Genomic DNA, 16,923 nt, shown 5'->3' on the forward strand with positions numbered 1-16,923 from the left:
GATCAGTAGAATTGAACTGAAAATGAACTTAGTGATCTTTTGGAGATTTTCGTCTCATAATGTTTTGCCTGGACAATTTTTCCCCTATAGGTTTGCTTTGACTTAAAAAAAAATTAGTTGGTTTCTTTGCACTATCTCATACTCTGCTGTATCTATTTCAAATTATTATTGTTGTTGAAATAATATTATTTTATAAATAAATGCACACATCTATGGTCACTTGATTGATCTTTGTCAAAGAAGCCAAAAACATACAGTTAAAAAGAGAGAGCATTTTCAACAAATGATGCTGGTCTAACTGGAGGTCTGCATGTAGAAGAATGCAAATTAATTTTTATCTTTGTACAAAGCTTAAATCCAAGTGAATCAAGGACATCTATATAAAACCAGATACACTGAAACTAATAGAAGAGAAAGTGGGGAAGAGTCTTGAACACATGGACACAGGGGACAATTTCCTGAACAGAACACCAATGGCTTATGCTCTAAGATCAACAATTGACAAGTGGGACCTCATGAAACTGAAAAGATTCTGTAAGGCAAAGGACCCTATAATAGGACATAACAGTAACCTACAGTTGGGAAAATATCTTTACCCCATATCCAATAGTGGGCTAATATACAAAATATACAAAGAAATCAAGAAGTGAGATGACCCCTCCAAAAATATAACCCATTTAAAAATGGTGTACAGAGCTAAACAAAGAAATCTCAACTGAGGAATCTTGAACCACCTAAAGAAACGTTCAACATCCTTAGTCGTCACAGAGATACAAATCAAAACGACCCTGAGATTTCAACTTACACAAATCAGAATGGCTAAGATCAAAAACACAGGTGACAGCTGATGCTGGTAAGGATATGGAGAAGGAGGAACATTCCTCCATTGCTGGTGGGATTGCAAATAGTTAGAACCAGTTTGGAAATAAATCTAGTGGTTCCTTAAAGTTGGAAATAGTTCTACCTGAAGTCCAGGCTATACCCAAAAGATACTCCAATATATAGCAAGGACACGTGCTCCACTATGTCATAGCGGCCTTATTTATATTATTTTAGAAATAAATGCACACATCAATGCTCACTTGATCAATCTTTGACAAAGAAACCCAGATGTCCTCAATGGAAGAATGTATACAGAAAATGTGGTACATTTACCCAATGGAGTATTACTCAGCTATTAAAAACTATGACTGGATGAATTTTGCAGGCAAATTAATGGAACCAGAAAACATTAACCTGAGTGAGATAACACATAATCAATAGGACATGCATGGTATGTACTCACAGATAAGTGTATATTAACCCCAAACCTCAGAATACCCAGATTACAACTCACAGACCATATGAAGTTTAACAAGAAGGAACTCCAAAGTGTGAATACTTCAACCTCACTTAGAAATAATCACAGAAGGTAGAGGGAGGGAGGGACCTAGGTGAGAAAGGGGAGTGGGAGGGAAAAAGGAGGCAGAATCAGGTATGCGAAGACAGGAAGTCCAGAGGACCAAGAGAATGAATAGAAATATGTAACAGTGAGAGGGATATGTGGGGGGCAGGGGGCAGAACACTAGGTAGTCTCAGTTGCCAGGGATGTGAGATGCTCTAGAACCCAATGGGGATGACATTAGCTGAAATATTCAACAGCAGGGAGTTAGAATCTGAAGTGGACACTTCCAGTGGATGATCCCCAGTGGACAGATGGGGCCACCCACACATTTCAAAATAATTAACCCAGAATTTTTCCTGTCTAAACAAAACACAGGGAGAAAAAATGCAACAGAAACTGAAGGAAAGGCCATTCAGAGGCTGCCAGCACATTGGGATCCATCTCATCTGCAGACTCCATAACCTATTATTGCTGATGCTAAAAAGTGCTTGCAGACAGAATCCCAGTAGTGCTGTCCTATGAGAGCTTTTGCCAGCACCTAATTAAGACAGATATAGCTATCACAGCAATCCATTGTACTGAGCCTGGGGATACCAAAAGTTGAGTTAGGGAAGGACTGAAAGAGCTGAAGGATATTCCAACCTCATAGGAAAACAATATGCACTAATCAGATTTCTCAGAGCTCACAGGGACTAAACCACCTATCAAAGAATATACATGAGTGGGTCCATGGCTACAGCTATATACGTAGCAGAGTGGTCCTGTGGAGTCTAGTTGCCCTATCAAAGGGGAATGCTAGAGGGGTGAGCATCCTCAAAGAGGCAAAGGGGAAGAAGGGATGGGGTGGTGAGTTTAAGGAGGGAAGATCGGGAAGGGGGACAACATCTGAAATGTAAATAAATAAAATAATAAAAATTTAATTAGTTTCTTTGCATTATCCTATTGCTTTGTTTTTACTTCAAATTATTATCATATTATGTGTATTTTTTATTTTTTAATGAGAGAAATAAAAGATAGGGACTTTAGTGAGTGTAGACAAAAGGAGGATCTTGATATTCTGGGAGGAGAAAATTAATCTAAGAATATTTTTTGACACAATATTTTCTTTTTTGTATTTTTCATAAAAAGTAGTTTCGTTTTTCATGCAAATACACACTAACCACAGTTTCACCTACCTGTACTAATCCAAGTCCCCTCTATTTCACCACCTCCTTCTGTTTTACTTCAGAAAAGACCTTCATAACACAACAACCAAATACAAGCCATATTCACTTCTATTAAGAGTTCCACAAATAAATCAAGCCAGAAGCCACAATACGTATGCACAGGAATTGAGGTAAGACCTGTGCTTGATACTTCAGTCTCTGTGTGCCCATACAAGGCCTGATTTGCTGATTCAGTGAGGTATGTTCTCCTGATGTCCTCCAGTCCCACTGACTCTTAGAATCTTTTCTTCTCTTCCACCTAGATCCCTGAGCTCCTAGGGACAGAATTCAATAGAGAACTTCATTTTAGACTTTATTTCCACATAAAATAGTGTGTGAGACATTTCACTCACTTTCATTTGCTGATGAAGAAGTCTTTCTTATGATGACTGGATAAACCACCATTCTATGAGTCTAGGAGGATATCATTGAGAATCATTTCATTTAATTCCGTACCTCTTTTGTTTTACCCCAAGTTTCTGGACTATCCATTCTTTAGTTGCTTTCTATACATTCAGTGTCCAGCATTAATTCACTCTCTTGGTAAGGACCTAAAGTTAAAACAAACATTGGTTGACCACTCTCACAAATGCCCTAGTACTTATAGAGAGGACAGATTGTAGCTTGAGGGGTTTGTGGCTGAGTTGGTGTCCAAGTTTCTCTTTCCATAACCTGTAGATAATCATCTACAAAGCATCGTAGAGCCATAGGGAAGAAGGCTCCATGTAAGCATTAGCCAAGCCTCTCTACATTCAATGAGCTGTGTGGCAATTGTCATCAGTCACGGGGCCCTACTGTCCACTTTGTATGAGCAACTTTCTATCCTCATTGCTGTCCACCTGCCTTTAGTCCACCTATACAATTGATTCTATTTCCCTTCTTTCGGGAAGACCATGTGTCCTCACTAGAGCACTTCTCTTCATCTAACCTCTCTGAGTCTGTGAGTTGTACCTTGATTATCATTTACTTAAAAGTTAATATCTGCTTAAAAGTGAGTACATGCCATATTTATTCTTCTGACTCTCACTCAGGATTATTGTTACTAATTCCATACATTTGCCTGTAAATTTCATGGCTTTATTATTTTTTTAAACATCTGAGTAATACTCCACTGTGCTGATGTACCACATTTTTCTTTATCCATTCCTCAGTTGCAGGACATCTAGGTTGTTTCCATATTTTGGCTATTATGAATAAAGCTGCAATGAACACAGTGGAACATGTGTCCTTGTGGTAGAATGGAGCGTCCTTTGGGTAAATGCCCAGAGTACTATAGCTGAGTCTTGAGGTAGATCAATTTCCAATTTTCTTAGAAATTGTCATATTGATTCCCATAGTTGCTGTATATATTTGCATTCCCACCAGCAATGGGAATTCTCCCTTGCTCTATGTCCTCACCAGAATAAGCTGTCACTTCTGTTATTGATCTTCACCATTCCAACAATTGAAAGATGGAATCTCAATGTAGTTTTGATTTACATTTCCCTAATAGGTAACAATGTTGAGCATCTCTTACTATTTCTCAGTCATGTGTTAGTTCCTCTATTGAGAATTTCCTGTATAGACCTGTACTCCATTTTTAATTGAATAATTTGTTAGGTTTTTGTTATCTAAATTCTTGAGTTGTTTACATATTTTGGTTATTGGACCTCTCTCAGATATGAATTGCTAAAAGTCTTTTCTTTTTCTGTAGGCTGCTTGGTTGTCCCACTGATAGTCTCATTTGCCTTACAGAAGATTTTTAGTTTCCTGAGGAACTATTTATTAATTGTTGACCTTAATGTGTGAGTTATTGGTTTTATGATCAGAAAGTTGTCTCCTATGCCAATGCATTCAAGATTGTTGCTCACTTTTTCCCCTACCAGCTTCATTGTGTCTGATTTTATGATATAATCTTTAATACATTTAGACTTGAGTTTTGTGTGGAATTATAAATATAAATTTTTATATTCATTTAAATGCAGATATCAAGTTTGACTACAGCATTTTTTGAAGAGGCTCTCTCTCTCTCTCTCTCTCTCTCTCTCTCTCTCTCTCTCTCTCTCTCTCTCTCTCTCTCTTTTATGTGTATTTCTGGCTTCTTCATTAGAAATCAGGTGTCCATGGGTGTTTGAATATTTTTATGGGTTTTCATTTTCATTCAGTTAGTCAATGTGTTTGTTTTTATTCCAATACCATTGGGATTTTAGTATTATAACTATGTAGTAAAAGTTAAAATCTGACATAGTGATAACTCCAGTAGTTATTTTTTTAATTATTCAGAACTGTTTTAGCTATAGTGGGTTTGCATAATTTTTCATCTGAAATTGATATTTGTCTTTTCAAGAAGATAAAGAATTATGTTGGAATTTTGATGATGATTTTGATGAATCTGAGATTGCTTAGGTAAGATGGCCATTTTTACTATATTAATCTGACTGATCCATGAGCATGGAATTCTTTCCATCTTCTGATACTGTCCTATATTTCTTTCTTCAAATAGATGAAGATTTTGTCATAAAAGCCTTTTGCTTGCTAGGTTAACACTACTCCAAGATATTTTGTATGATTTGTGGCTACTGTGAAGGTGTTGTTTCCCTAATTAATTTCTCAATCCATTTGGTATTGGTGTATAGGAGAGCTACTCATTTTTTTAAACTTAATCTTGTAGTCAGCCACTTTGCTGTGTTTATCAGGTGCACGACTACCATAGTGGTATTTTTAGAGTCATTTATGTACAGTGTCATATCGTCTTCAAATAACAATGGCATGGCATTTCCTTTGGAATTTGTATGCTTTGATCTCCCTCAGTTACTTACTCTTACTGTTACTCCCTCTTACTGTTCTAGCTAAAACTTCAAGTACTACATTGAATAGATATTGAGAGTATGGGTAAATATTTCTTTTCCTGATTTTAGTAGAATTGCATTTAGTTTCTCTCCATTTCATTTGATGTTGGCTATAGGCTTGCTTCAAATTGTCTTTGTTATGATTAGATAGGTCCCTTATATCACTAATCTTTACAGTACTTTCATCATGAATTGGGGTTGAATTTTTTCAAAGGTTTCTTCAGCATCTACTGAGATTATGATCTTTCAGTTTATTTATAAGAACAGAAACCTTACAATTTCATAGAAACTAAACAACTCTATACTGAAAGAAAGTGGGTCAAGGCAGAAATAAAGAAAGAAATTAAAAACTTTCTAGAACTCAATGCAAATGATACACAGCATACCAAAACTTTTTTGACACAATGAGAGCAGTTCTAAGAGAAAAGTTAATAGAACTAACTGCCTTTATAAAAATTTGGAAAATTCTCACAAGAACAAATTAACAGCACACCTGAAAGCTATAGAACAAAAAGAAGTAAGCAAAGGAAAGGAATAGAGACCAAAAAATAATCAAACAAAGGGCTGAAATTAACAAAGTAGAAACAAACAGAACAACACAAAGAATCAAAAAAATAAACATTTGGTTCTTTGAGAAAATCAACAAGATAGATACATTTTTATACAAACTAATTAAAAGGTTGAGAGATAACATCCAAATTAACAAAATCAGAAATGACAAGGAAGGATATAACAACAGACACTGAGGACATCAAGTGAATAATAAGGTCTTAAAATCTTATAATCCACAAAATTGAAAAAATATCACTGAAATGGATATTTTTCTCAATAGTTTCCACTTACCAAATCTAAATCAAGATCTAACAAACAATTTCATTAAACCTACAACCATTAGAGTAATAGAAGCAATCATTAAAAGTCTCCCAATATAAAAAGAAAAAAAGAAGAATAAAAGCCAAGTCTAGACTATTTTAACATGGAATTCTACCAGACTTTCAAAGAAAAATTAATGCCAATACTCCTGAGATTATTCCATAAGATAAAAACAGAATATTGCCCAATTTATTTTATGAGACTACACTTACCCTGATACCCAAACCACATACTAAACAAGGAAAGAGAATTTAAGACTAACTCTCATCAAAAATATTCATGCAAAAATAATCAATAAAATATTCTCAAACTGAATCCAAGAACATTCAAAACATTATCCTCTACAAACAGGCTTAATCTGAAAGATGCAGGAATGGATCAAAATACAAAAATAAATGTAATTTTAAAATATATTTTCAATCAATTAATAAGAAAAACAGAGTGTGCAGAGATTCAAAGTTGAAATTCAGGCAAGTAAGAATGGATATGGTAATACCTGGAGGAGGTACATGCATATTACTAAATGCACTGCTTGACATTCTCTAAGAATTAATATCAAATCTCATGCTCTTTGCTCTGCCTGAGAATATTTATCAAAACTGTTGATTGTCATAGTAAAAATTGAAAATAAAATCTCCATAAGACATAGAGTTACAAAGTGAATATCTACATTAACCCAAGAACTCTTTAGAATTATAAATGCATGGCCCTCAATTTTCTTTGTGTCATATAGAAAGTGTAAGAATATCTCTCTATTTCAATCTATCTCTGTGTCCCTCTATATCTCTACCACCTCTCTCTATCTCTGTCCCTCTCCTTCACATACAAACATACATATATACATATATATACATATATACATACATACATACATACATACATAAACGTACACACACATACACACCATACACACATATGTGCAGTCTCACATTCACATACACTGCATAAAACCACATACACACACACACACACACAGAGAGAGAGAGAGAGAGAGAGAGAGAGAGAGAGAGAGAGAGAAACATTGTCTATTGTGCTTTTGAATAATCAGTAGAAAAAAATATCTGTTGTCTGGAGCAGGCAAAGAACCTTTTACTCATGAGTAAGTGATGGTTGTCCATCCTTTTTCCTATATAAAGTCCATAGTCCTTACTGCTTAGTTTATATCTCTTTTCTGGAGCAGGTTCTGAAATGTAACCTAAGTAGATAGAGCAAAATCTTAATCTTGAACAACTCTCTACAATAAAATGTTAGATAAAGAAAACAAACAAAAAAACCCTGTTTTTTTTTCCTAATTTATCTGCAGTTACAAAATAATGCAAGACATTATCTTTAGAGAAATAAAAATGTACGCTTACTTCTCTGATTAAAGAATTTCAGAGGAAAAGCCTGCCCATATCAAAGATAGTAACAGAGAATTGCTGCTGTCTAAAGGAAATGCAAGGACAAAGAGTGGAGCTGAGACTAATAGAAAGTTCACCCAGAGACTGCCCCACCTAGGGATCCATCCCATCTACAGACACCAAACCCAGACACTATTGCTGATTCCAAGAAGTGCTTGCTGACAGGATCCTGACATTGCTGTCCCCTGAGAGGTTCTGCCAGAGCCTGACTAGTACAGATGGTGATGCTTGCAGCTAAACATTGAACTGAGCACATTGACATTCTCTGGTCTCCACAACGGAGGACCAAGAGAAAGGACTGAATGAGCTGAAGGGGCTGAAGGGGTTTGCAACCCCATAGGAAGAACAACAATATAAACCAACCAGACTCCCCCCGCCCCCAGAACTCCCAGGGACTAAATTACTAGCCAAAATGTACACAGGGAACGGCCCATGGCTCCATCTGGTTATGTAGGAGAGGACTGCCTTATCAATGGGAGGGGAGGCCCTTGGTTCTGTGAAGGCTCCATGCCCCAGAATAGGAGAATGCTAGGGCACTGAGGTGGGAGTGGGTGGGCAGGTGGATGAGAACCCTCATAGAGGCAGGATGAGGAGAGAGGGAATAGGGTGTTTCTGAAGGGGAAACTGGGAAGGGGGTAACATTTGAAGTGTAAATAAATGGATACAGGTGGTAGAGGGATGTGATAGGGGGCTTGTGGAGGGAAAACTGGGAAGGGAAATGTATTACTCAGGGTTCTCTAGAGTCATAAAACTTATGGGTAGTATCTATATAGTAAGAGAATTTGTTGATGACTTACAGTCTATAGTCCAACTTCCAACAATGGTCAGCAGCAGCTGTGAATGGAAGTCCAAGGATCTAGCAATTGCTCAGTCCCACAAGGCAAACAGGGAAAGAAGAAAGAGAGTAAATCTTCCTTCTTCCAATGTTTTTAGGTAGATCTCCAGCAGAAAGTGTGACCCAAATTTAAAAAGGTGTGTGCCATGATGCCTTTAATCCCAGATGACCTTAAACTCGGAGATCCTCCTATCTTAATCTTCTGGGATTCATAGCCACTATGCCTCAAGATCCCCATGCCAAGACCCAGTTCAGAAACTTGTATCTCCTAGCCTCCAGATTAGGATCACAGGTTAGCCTTCCAATTCTGGATTGTACTTTATTCCAGATATAGTCAAGTTGACAACCAAGAATAGCCACAACAGGAAATAACATTTGAAATGTAAATAAATAAAATAACCAATAAAAAAGAAGAATCACAGGGGAGAAGCTATGAGCTCTGTAAGATGGAGTTATTGTCCAGGATATTTCCAACACAATGAATTCATAGAGACAGCTTCCTTAAAGTTTTTTATAACATAAAGACACTGGGATATTTCTTGGACAGTTACCAGTGTTAGAGCATACCCACGGGATAACATCTCCTGGAGTTTCAAAAGCATTAACACATAGCAATTATTATTTTTAACAGGTATTCTGTATATTATAAGAAATACTCTCTAAAACTGATTACAATATTCAGCACATCAGTACTGATTGTTTCTTGATCACAGATGGCATCAAAAGTTCTAATATCATGACTGGGGTGCATATTCCTTTTAGAAATGGTTTTTATATAGTTTGTATCAGACGTTGTAATTCAGAAATAACAACTAAGTTAGCATCAGAAAAGATAACCACCTGATATTATCTCAGAACCTGTGACTTGGAGATATGATTAGTTAAGAGATATTACGATGACAAAAAACCAACCAACCAACCAAACAAACAAACCCAAAATACCAGAAGGTGCTTTCACAGTTAGTCAAAGAATTTGTTGGTCTGTTGTTTCGAATTCCCCTTAGGTTTCATTTTTGAAACCTCACAGTCCTCACAAAACATAATCTAATGTGGGCCCTTCCTTAATATGGGAAGAATGAGATCATTTCATGTTCTACATGCTATATTCTCTCTTCTAATTGTTTATAAAATGCATTCGGTTTCTCCCACTTCTCATTTGCCTACTTCTGGGACAGCTCTTCTTTCTGACTGCTTCTGTCACTGCTTTCCTCTCTAATTTAAAAACACATTATTAAGATTAGCTTGTTTGTATCCACATTTTACATATGACAACATAGTGATATTATAAATTATTAATACAGAAAAGAAACTATATGTTTAAAATTATTATACTAGATCAAAACCTGTAACCTTTATATTTCTGAGAATTCTATACACAGATATTAACATGGAATTTGATCATTTTCACTTTCCATGTTTCATTTTGACAGTTCCTAGATCTCTTCGAACACTGTCTTAAATACATGAACTCTTTTCATGTTATTAGTGTAATGTGTGTGTGTATCTAAGTGTATTTGTCTTCTTTTTATCACTTGAAATTGCATAATGTATCAGGAAGCTAGCTCATAGTTAAACTTGATTCCCATTTTTTATAGGCATTGGTGATATGGTGCTGTTCCTATAAGGGGTAGAAATTTGTAAAATCTCTTCCTCTCATCTTCACCTCACATGTAGGGCCATTATATGAGTCTAATTCAGGTAAAAATATTATTAATCTAAATCTCTGGATCTGACTGTCTATGGTTCGGTGGTTTCCCAGACTTTTAGGCATAGAAGTTTATATGTAACAACTGGGGCTGGGAATCAGACCATAAAACATTTTCTGCCTTTTGACCATTTATATATCACTGTGGTAGCTGCCATTTGTAGTGAGAAACAAGGTCTTTGAGGTGGTGTGAGACCTATACTTATCTGTTAGTACATGGAGAAGTACTTATAACACAGAAGATATATTGCTAGAAATTAATTTTTATTAGATATTTTTTATTTACATTGCAAATGCTATCCCCAAAGCATTATACCCTATACCCTATATCCTATACCCTACCCCTGCCCTGCTCACCAACCCACCCACTCCCACTTCCTGGCCCTCGATTTCCCTGTACTGAAACATACGATCTTTGCAAGACCAAGGGCCTCTCCTAACTAGAGACACAGCTCGGGGGGCAGGGGGTACTGGTTAGTTCATATTGTTGTTCCTCCTATAGGGTTGCAGACCCCTTTAGCTCCTTGGATACTTTCTCTAACTCCTTCTTTAGGGGCCCTGTGTTCCATTCAATAGATGACTGTGAGCATCCACTTCTGTATTTGCCAGGAATGGGTATAGCATCACAAGAGACAGCTATATCAACGTCCTGTCAGCAAAATCTTTCTAGCATATACAATAATGTCTGGGCTTAGTGGTTGTATATGGGAAGGATCCCCAGGTAGGGCAGTTTCTGGATGGTCCTTCCTTCCGTCTCAGCTCTAAACTTTGTCTCTGTAACTCCTTCCATGAGTATTGTGTTACCCATTCTAAGAAGGAGCGAAGTATCCACACTTTGATCTTCTTTCTTCTTGAGTTTCATGTGTTTTTCACATTGTATCTTGGGTATTCTAAGTTTCTGGACTAATATCCACTTATCAGTGAGTGCATATCAAGTGACTTCTTTTGTGATTGGGTTACCTCAGTCAGGATGATATCCTCCAGACCCATCCATTTGTCTAAGAATTTCATGAATTCATTGTTTTAAATTGCTGAGTAGTTCATAGCAGCCTTATTTATAATAGCCAGAAGTAAGAAATAACCCAGATGTCCCACAACAGAGGAATGGATACAGAAAATGTGGTACATTTACACAATGGAGTACTACTCAGAAATTAATTTTTAATAGAAGAAAATTTTAGTATAAGATACAGGAAAATCCTATACGGAACTAAAAAAGATTTAATGTAATTTTTGAAACCATGCCAAAAGAAAAGAAAAACATAGTCATAAAATTATAAAATAAGCGTATTAAGTTATATTATCCTCATCATTTTCTCAGTAAGGAAACATATGTAAGCCTACACAGAAACTCTTTCCTAATGTCCCTTCAGGAAATAAAATGCTGAACTATCTTTAGCAGAACTTTGTTATAATTTTAGTTAGATAAAATAACAGGACAGGAAAAGCCAATTCAATAAAATAGCCCTCAAATATACTAAATGATGCTGTAAAAATCACACAATTTTAGACTATCTGAATTTACTAAACAATAAAAGTTAGAACCTTTGGAGGTTTAGTTATGTGGCAGAAAGTTTTAGACATTCTCTAAAATGTGTATTATTTTCAGCATCCTGGGCCTACATATTTCTGAGCAACAAACATTCACGGTAGTAAATGTTTGATTAGATTCATTATAATGGATTCTACTTGGATGAAATTAAGCTATTTCATTTCAGACATAGTTTCTTAGAAAAGGGGAAAATGGAAGGAAATCTCTAATTAAAAAGGGAAGAGGAAGGTCAATCCAGGAGACAGGGCTGCAAATGATTTTAAGTGTGTTCATAAATACTAAAGTAAATGAATTACTTTATATTTTCCTAAAATCATATATATATATATATATATATATTCTTTATATGTTAAATATTTCCCTCTCTCTCTTCTCTCTCTCTCTCTCTCTCCTGTCTCTGTCTCTCTCACTCCCCCCCCCATGCACATGGTTTCTCCTAAAAATGACAGAGTAGATATAGCCACAATACCACAACAGAATGATTTGATAAACAAGGTGTGAACAGTGATGGCTGCTAAAAGAGGGAGATTTAGCCTCTTCCAAGGATGAGCACGGAGTTGTTTGATTATTGTATGCCAAGTTATAAGCCATATACAAATCACACTAAATGGATTCAGCATGTCATGTGTGTATGTATGTATGTATGTATGTATTAAGAAAGTAGTCCATTTTAAAGGGAGTAAAGGGAGACATGGGAAGAGTCAGATAGAGGTCAATGAATAGAAGTGATGTAATCATATTTTAGCTTAATTTTTCAATAAATAAAAGATAGAAAACACTAAAACCCTCCTTTTTAAATTCAGCCCCCAGTTGTGTGGGATCCAGATGACTATGACTATCTTAGCTACTATTCAGATTTCAGAAGAAATGTTTCTAAGGAAATAACATAGAAGGTTTGGAGGGCCTTGTATTCACAGATAAGCACCAAGAGAAACAGGAATGTTAATCATGCAGTGTTTTCTCCTTAATGAATGAGATAAAATCGAATACCTGCATTCCATCCAGAAAACTGGGAGTGGATTTTGTTAATGACCTTGTTACCTTTTTTGCTATCTGTGGTGGAAGACCTACCCAATATTTGCTTTAAAGGTAGGTGTCACCCAAATTCCAAGAATGTTTATCCCAGAAACATTTATCCTTATCTCTAAGGTGTTCACACCTTGTTTATCAAATCATTCTGTTGTGGTATTGTGGCTATATCTACTCTGTCATTTTTAGGAGAAACCATGTGCATGGGGGGGGGAGTGAGAGAGACAGAGACAGGAGAGAGAGAGAGAGAGAGAGAGAGAGAGAGAGAGAGAGAGAGAGAGAGAGAGAGAGAGAGAGAGAGAAGAGAGAGAGGGAAATATTTAACATATAAAGAATATATATATATATATATATATATATATATATATATATATATATAACCCATCCTTAAGGGAGATGTATCATGATCTTTATAGCATATTCACCTCAATTCTATCTTAGGCAGAGTTTACACTAGACTATGAGCCCTTCAACATTAGGCCCCACCCTTGTGGTAAAATGAACTTTGTAAAGAAGTTACTATGTAGGCAAATGTTAAGCTTTATTATGAACCTAGAACTTGACTGATGCCTTGAAACCTCTTCCTAAATTTAAAACCTGTTTTTAAAAATATACTGACAATGGGCCACCTCACAATAGACTCCCTCAAAGTCTGATCCAAGTTCGTAAAGCCAATCTGCATCCAAGTGTTTATTCTCATCTCTTCAAGTGAGTTGGCTACCAGCCTGACACCAGGGAAACCTCAGTGGTAACTTCCATCTTGTCAGAAGCATTGTTCTTCTTGGGGAATGAGACCATACTTAGAGATACCATTTTAACACTAAAGCATAGAGTATGTTAATTCTTACTCTATGATCAGCAAAAGATTATCTATAACTGATGAAGAGAATGTACATGGTTGCTTTAAAATATGAGTAATGTACTTAGATGAAGGTCTAAATGTATCCCCGATTAATGCTATCCTCTTTATTCAATATTTATTGCACATTTTACTGACAAGCACAATGATGAGTGAAGAGTATGAACATGAATGCTTTCCTCAAGTGGCTAGCTGCAGACATGGTCAATAATTACCTCAGAAAGCATTTGTACATCTTTTCCAAAATTAGAAAATTAAGTAATAAAAGTCCCTAAGACTCCATACAAAAAAACACAGGCAAAGAAATTTTAGCATGCATAACCTTCAAAGCACATAAAGTCAAGTGCATGAGGATCAATAAGTTCCCAACAAAATAACCTTGCAGCCTTGAATTTGGGAATGGTTTTTGTAAATTTCTGCAACATTCTACAAGTTGAGTAATTTGAAAAATGTAAAAATTAATTTAATGATATGATTTTCTAAATAAAGAATGGGGATATAAATCAACTGAACCAGCAGGAATATCTTCAAAAATGAAATGTTTCACTTAAAAATAATTGTTCTCACATATGTTCCCCAAGGATATTTTTTTCCCTGAAGGAGTATGAACTCTGTGACAGTAACAGCAGCTGTTACTAAAATTCCTTCACCGAGGGATACTTGAGTGATTTCCATCCCTTCTCCTCAGGTCCTAAGAAGAAACGACCACAAGATTCCACAAATCAGCACTCTGGAGAACCAATTGCTTTATTGTGCTTGTTTCTGATAAAATATAGGTGAGGGTTCCTTACAGGGTAGTAGCCACTCTAAATCTGCAAAACTGAAAAGTCAAAGGCATCAGGGAATAGAGCTTCCTGCAGTCATTACATAGATGAGGACGCCACTCAAAATTTCTCCAGACTACACATATTCTAGCCTCTTTCCAGGCACATTAAGAGTTTTTAGATGTCATAAAGATATTCAGGAGAGAATATTATATCCTATCTGCCCATATATCCAGGGTTATAAGTCATTAATAAGTCAAACTGGATGATCCTTTGTAAGGTAAGTATAGCAGAATTCTCAATATGACAGTTGGTTAGCTTTGGCCACAGCCATTGACTCATGGCATCTGCAGAGGAAGACTTATTTTCTTTCAGTGCTAACAAGACCATGGTATTCATAAGGAAAGGAAGAGGAAAAGGAGAGGAGAGGGAGAGGAGAGGGAGAGGAGAGGGAGAGGAGAGGGAGAGGAGAGGAAGAGGAGAGGGAGAGGAGAGGGAGAGGGGAAGGGGAAGAGGGGGAGAGGGAGAGGGAGAGGGAGGGGGAGAGGGAGAGGGGAGAGGGAGGGGGAGGGGGAGGGGGAGGGGGAGAGGAGGGAGAGGGAGAGGGGAGGGGCAGGGGGAGGGGGAGGGGGAGAGGGAGAGGAGAGGGAGAGGAGAGGGAGAGGAGAGGGAGAGGAGAGGGAGAGGAGAGGGAGAGGAGAGGGAGAGGAGAGGGAGAGGAGAGGGAGAGGAGAGGGAGAGGAGAAGGAGAGGAGAGGAGAGGAGAGGAGAGGAGAGGAGAGGAGAGGAGAGGAGAGGAGAGGAGAGGAGAGGAGAGGAGAGGAGAGGAGAGGGGAATGGGAGAGAGGGAAGGGGAGGGGGAGGGGGAGAGGGAGAAGGAGGGGGAGGGGAGAGGGAGAGGGAAGGAAAGGAAAGGAAAAGAAAAGAAAGAGCACAGGAATGTCTGATCACAGATATGGGAATGGTTGCTCTACTTTCCAGAGTATAATGGAGCACTGTGTACACATGAGTGAATTACCATACAGAGATACTGAGAATGACATTTATGTATTTTTTCACCACTCAACCCTGTGAGAGTACATATTCAGATTGTTCCTGATGTCAGAGTAACTAGTGAAGCAGATGTTGAGTTTGGAACCCATGAAGATGCTATAGCATATATGTAAAAAGATAAAGCAAATATGCTACACAGATATGTAGAACTCTTCTTGAATTCTACAGCTGGAGCATGTGGTTGTGCTTATGGTAGCCAAACGATGGGAGGCATGGGCTTGTCAATCCAGTACAGTTATGGTGACCCAGCCAGCCAGTCAGCAGTTGAGTGGTAGTTGGCTACAGTGGCCAGAGCAGCATAAGCAGATATGACCAAGTTTTCCAGGAAAACTCCAGTGATTTTCCATCAAACATTGCATAGGTAGCCAAGGAGCAGTGAGTAGCAGCTCCTAAAGTAGTGTATGCTGAGCATTGATGAGGGTAGGTAGAATGGGAGGCGTGTCTAGCATGTCTAGTATGAGTGGTGAATGGGGAATGTAACTGATTTTGATCACTGACCCTTGGTCAAAAAGAAAGGTTTTAAAACTCTTCAGTTTAATAGTTTTTGAAATCCAGCCTTGTGGTTTTATGCATGCTCTCTTAAGTGAACATTGGCATTGATCAAAGAAGGTTCATTGTTGAACATAACAGTCACCTAAGATGATAGGGCAAAGTTGAGTGAACTGTAACTGTTAAACTTAATTCCTAGCTTTCTGTAGTTACTGTAGGATGTACATACATAGTAAGTGTATTTAGGCTACACCAGCTAAATGTTGTATGTATGTATGTATGTATGTATGTATATATATACATATATATTGAACACTGTTGATACATGTTGAAAAGACATGCCTTTTGCAAAACTATAGGAGCTTTGTCTACAATTAAAAGTGAAGTATTTGGCAAGTTTGTTAATTCTACATTCATTTGATAACCTGTAAGGCACGTGAGATTTAAGCTCTTTTTTCTTTAAGTTAAGGGAGAAGTTTTGAGAGGCAACACCATTACTTTTTAGGATTTTTGGTCTTGGTGTTTGTATGAAATTCTGAGGCCTTGATTTCAGTCTCTTATTGTATTGTGATTTGTTTTCAGGTGTATTGTGCTAAATGAACCTTGTCAAAAAGATGGAGCTTGACTCCCTTTTACTTGAAAAATAATCCATACACAGAGATAACATTATATATCTTGACTTCTATGGATTTTAAATCCCTTTAATTATGTACAGCATATTTAAAATAAGCATGCATTTTATAAATATAAAATTTGAAGTATTGTGATAATTTTACTACGAAGTTAAAATCAGCGAGTTTGCTGAAGAACAATGTGCTAGTAGTGATCCCCAAAAATTCTGTATTACATGCCTAACAGTATTCCAATTCAAAATCTATTTTTAATTCATTTATTTTCTGTATACATTTAAAAAAATCATACATCAATAGATTAGAGTCTTGCTCAAC

General features: G+C 36.9%; 1 pseudogene; it reads left to right on the top strand.

Annotated features, from left to right (window-relative positions):
• The first annotated feature begins 15,367 nt into the window (after positions 1-15,367).
• LOC115030862 (heterogeneous nuclear ribonucleoprotein H2-like) lies at positions 15,368-15,861 on the top strand (annotated as a pseudogene).
• Positions 15,862-16,923: the final 1,062 nt, after the last annotated feature.

Source organism: Mus caroli, unplaced genomic scaffold (genome assembly GCF_978045245.1).
Source record: "Mus caroli unplaced genomic scaffold, Mus_caroli_1 scaffold_6, whole genome shotgun sequence".
Lineage (NCBI taxonomy): Eukaryota > Metazoa > Chordata > Mammalia > Rodentia > Muridae > Mus > Mus caroli.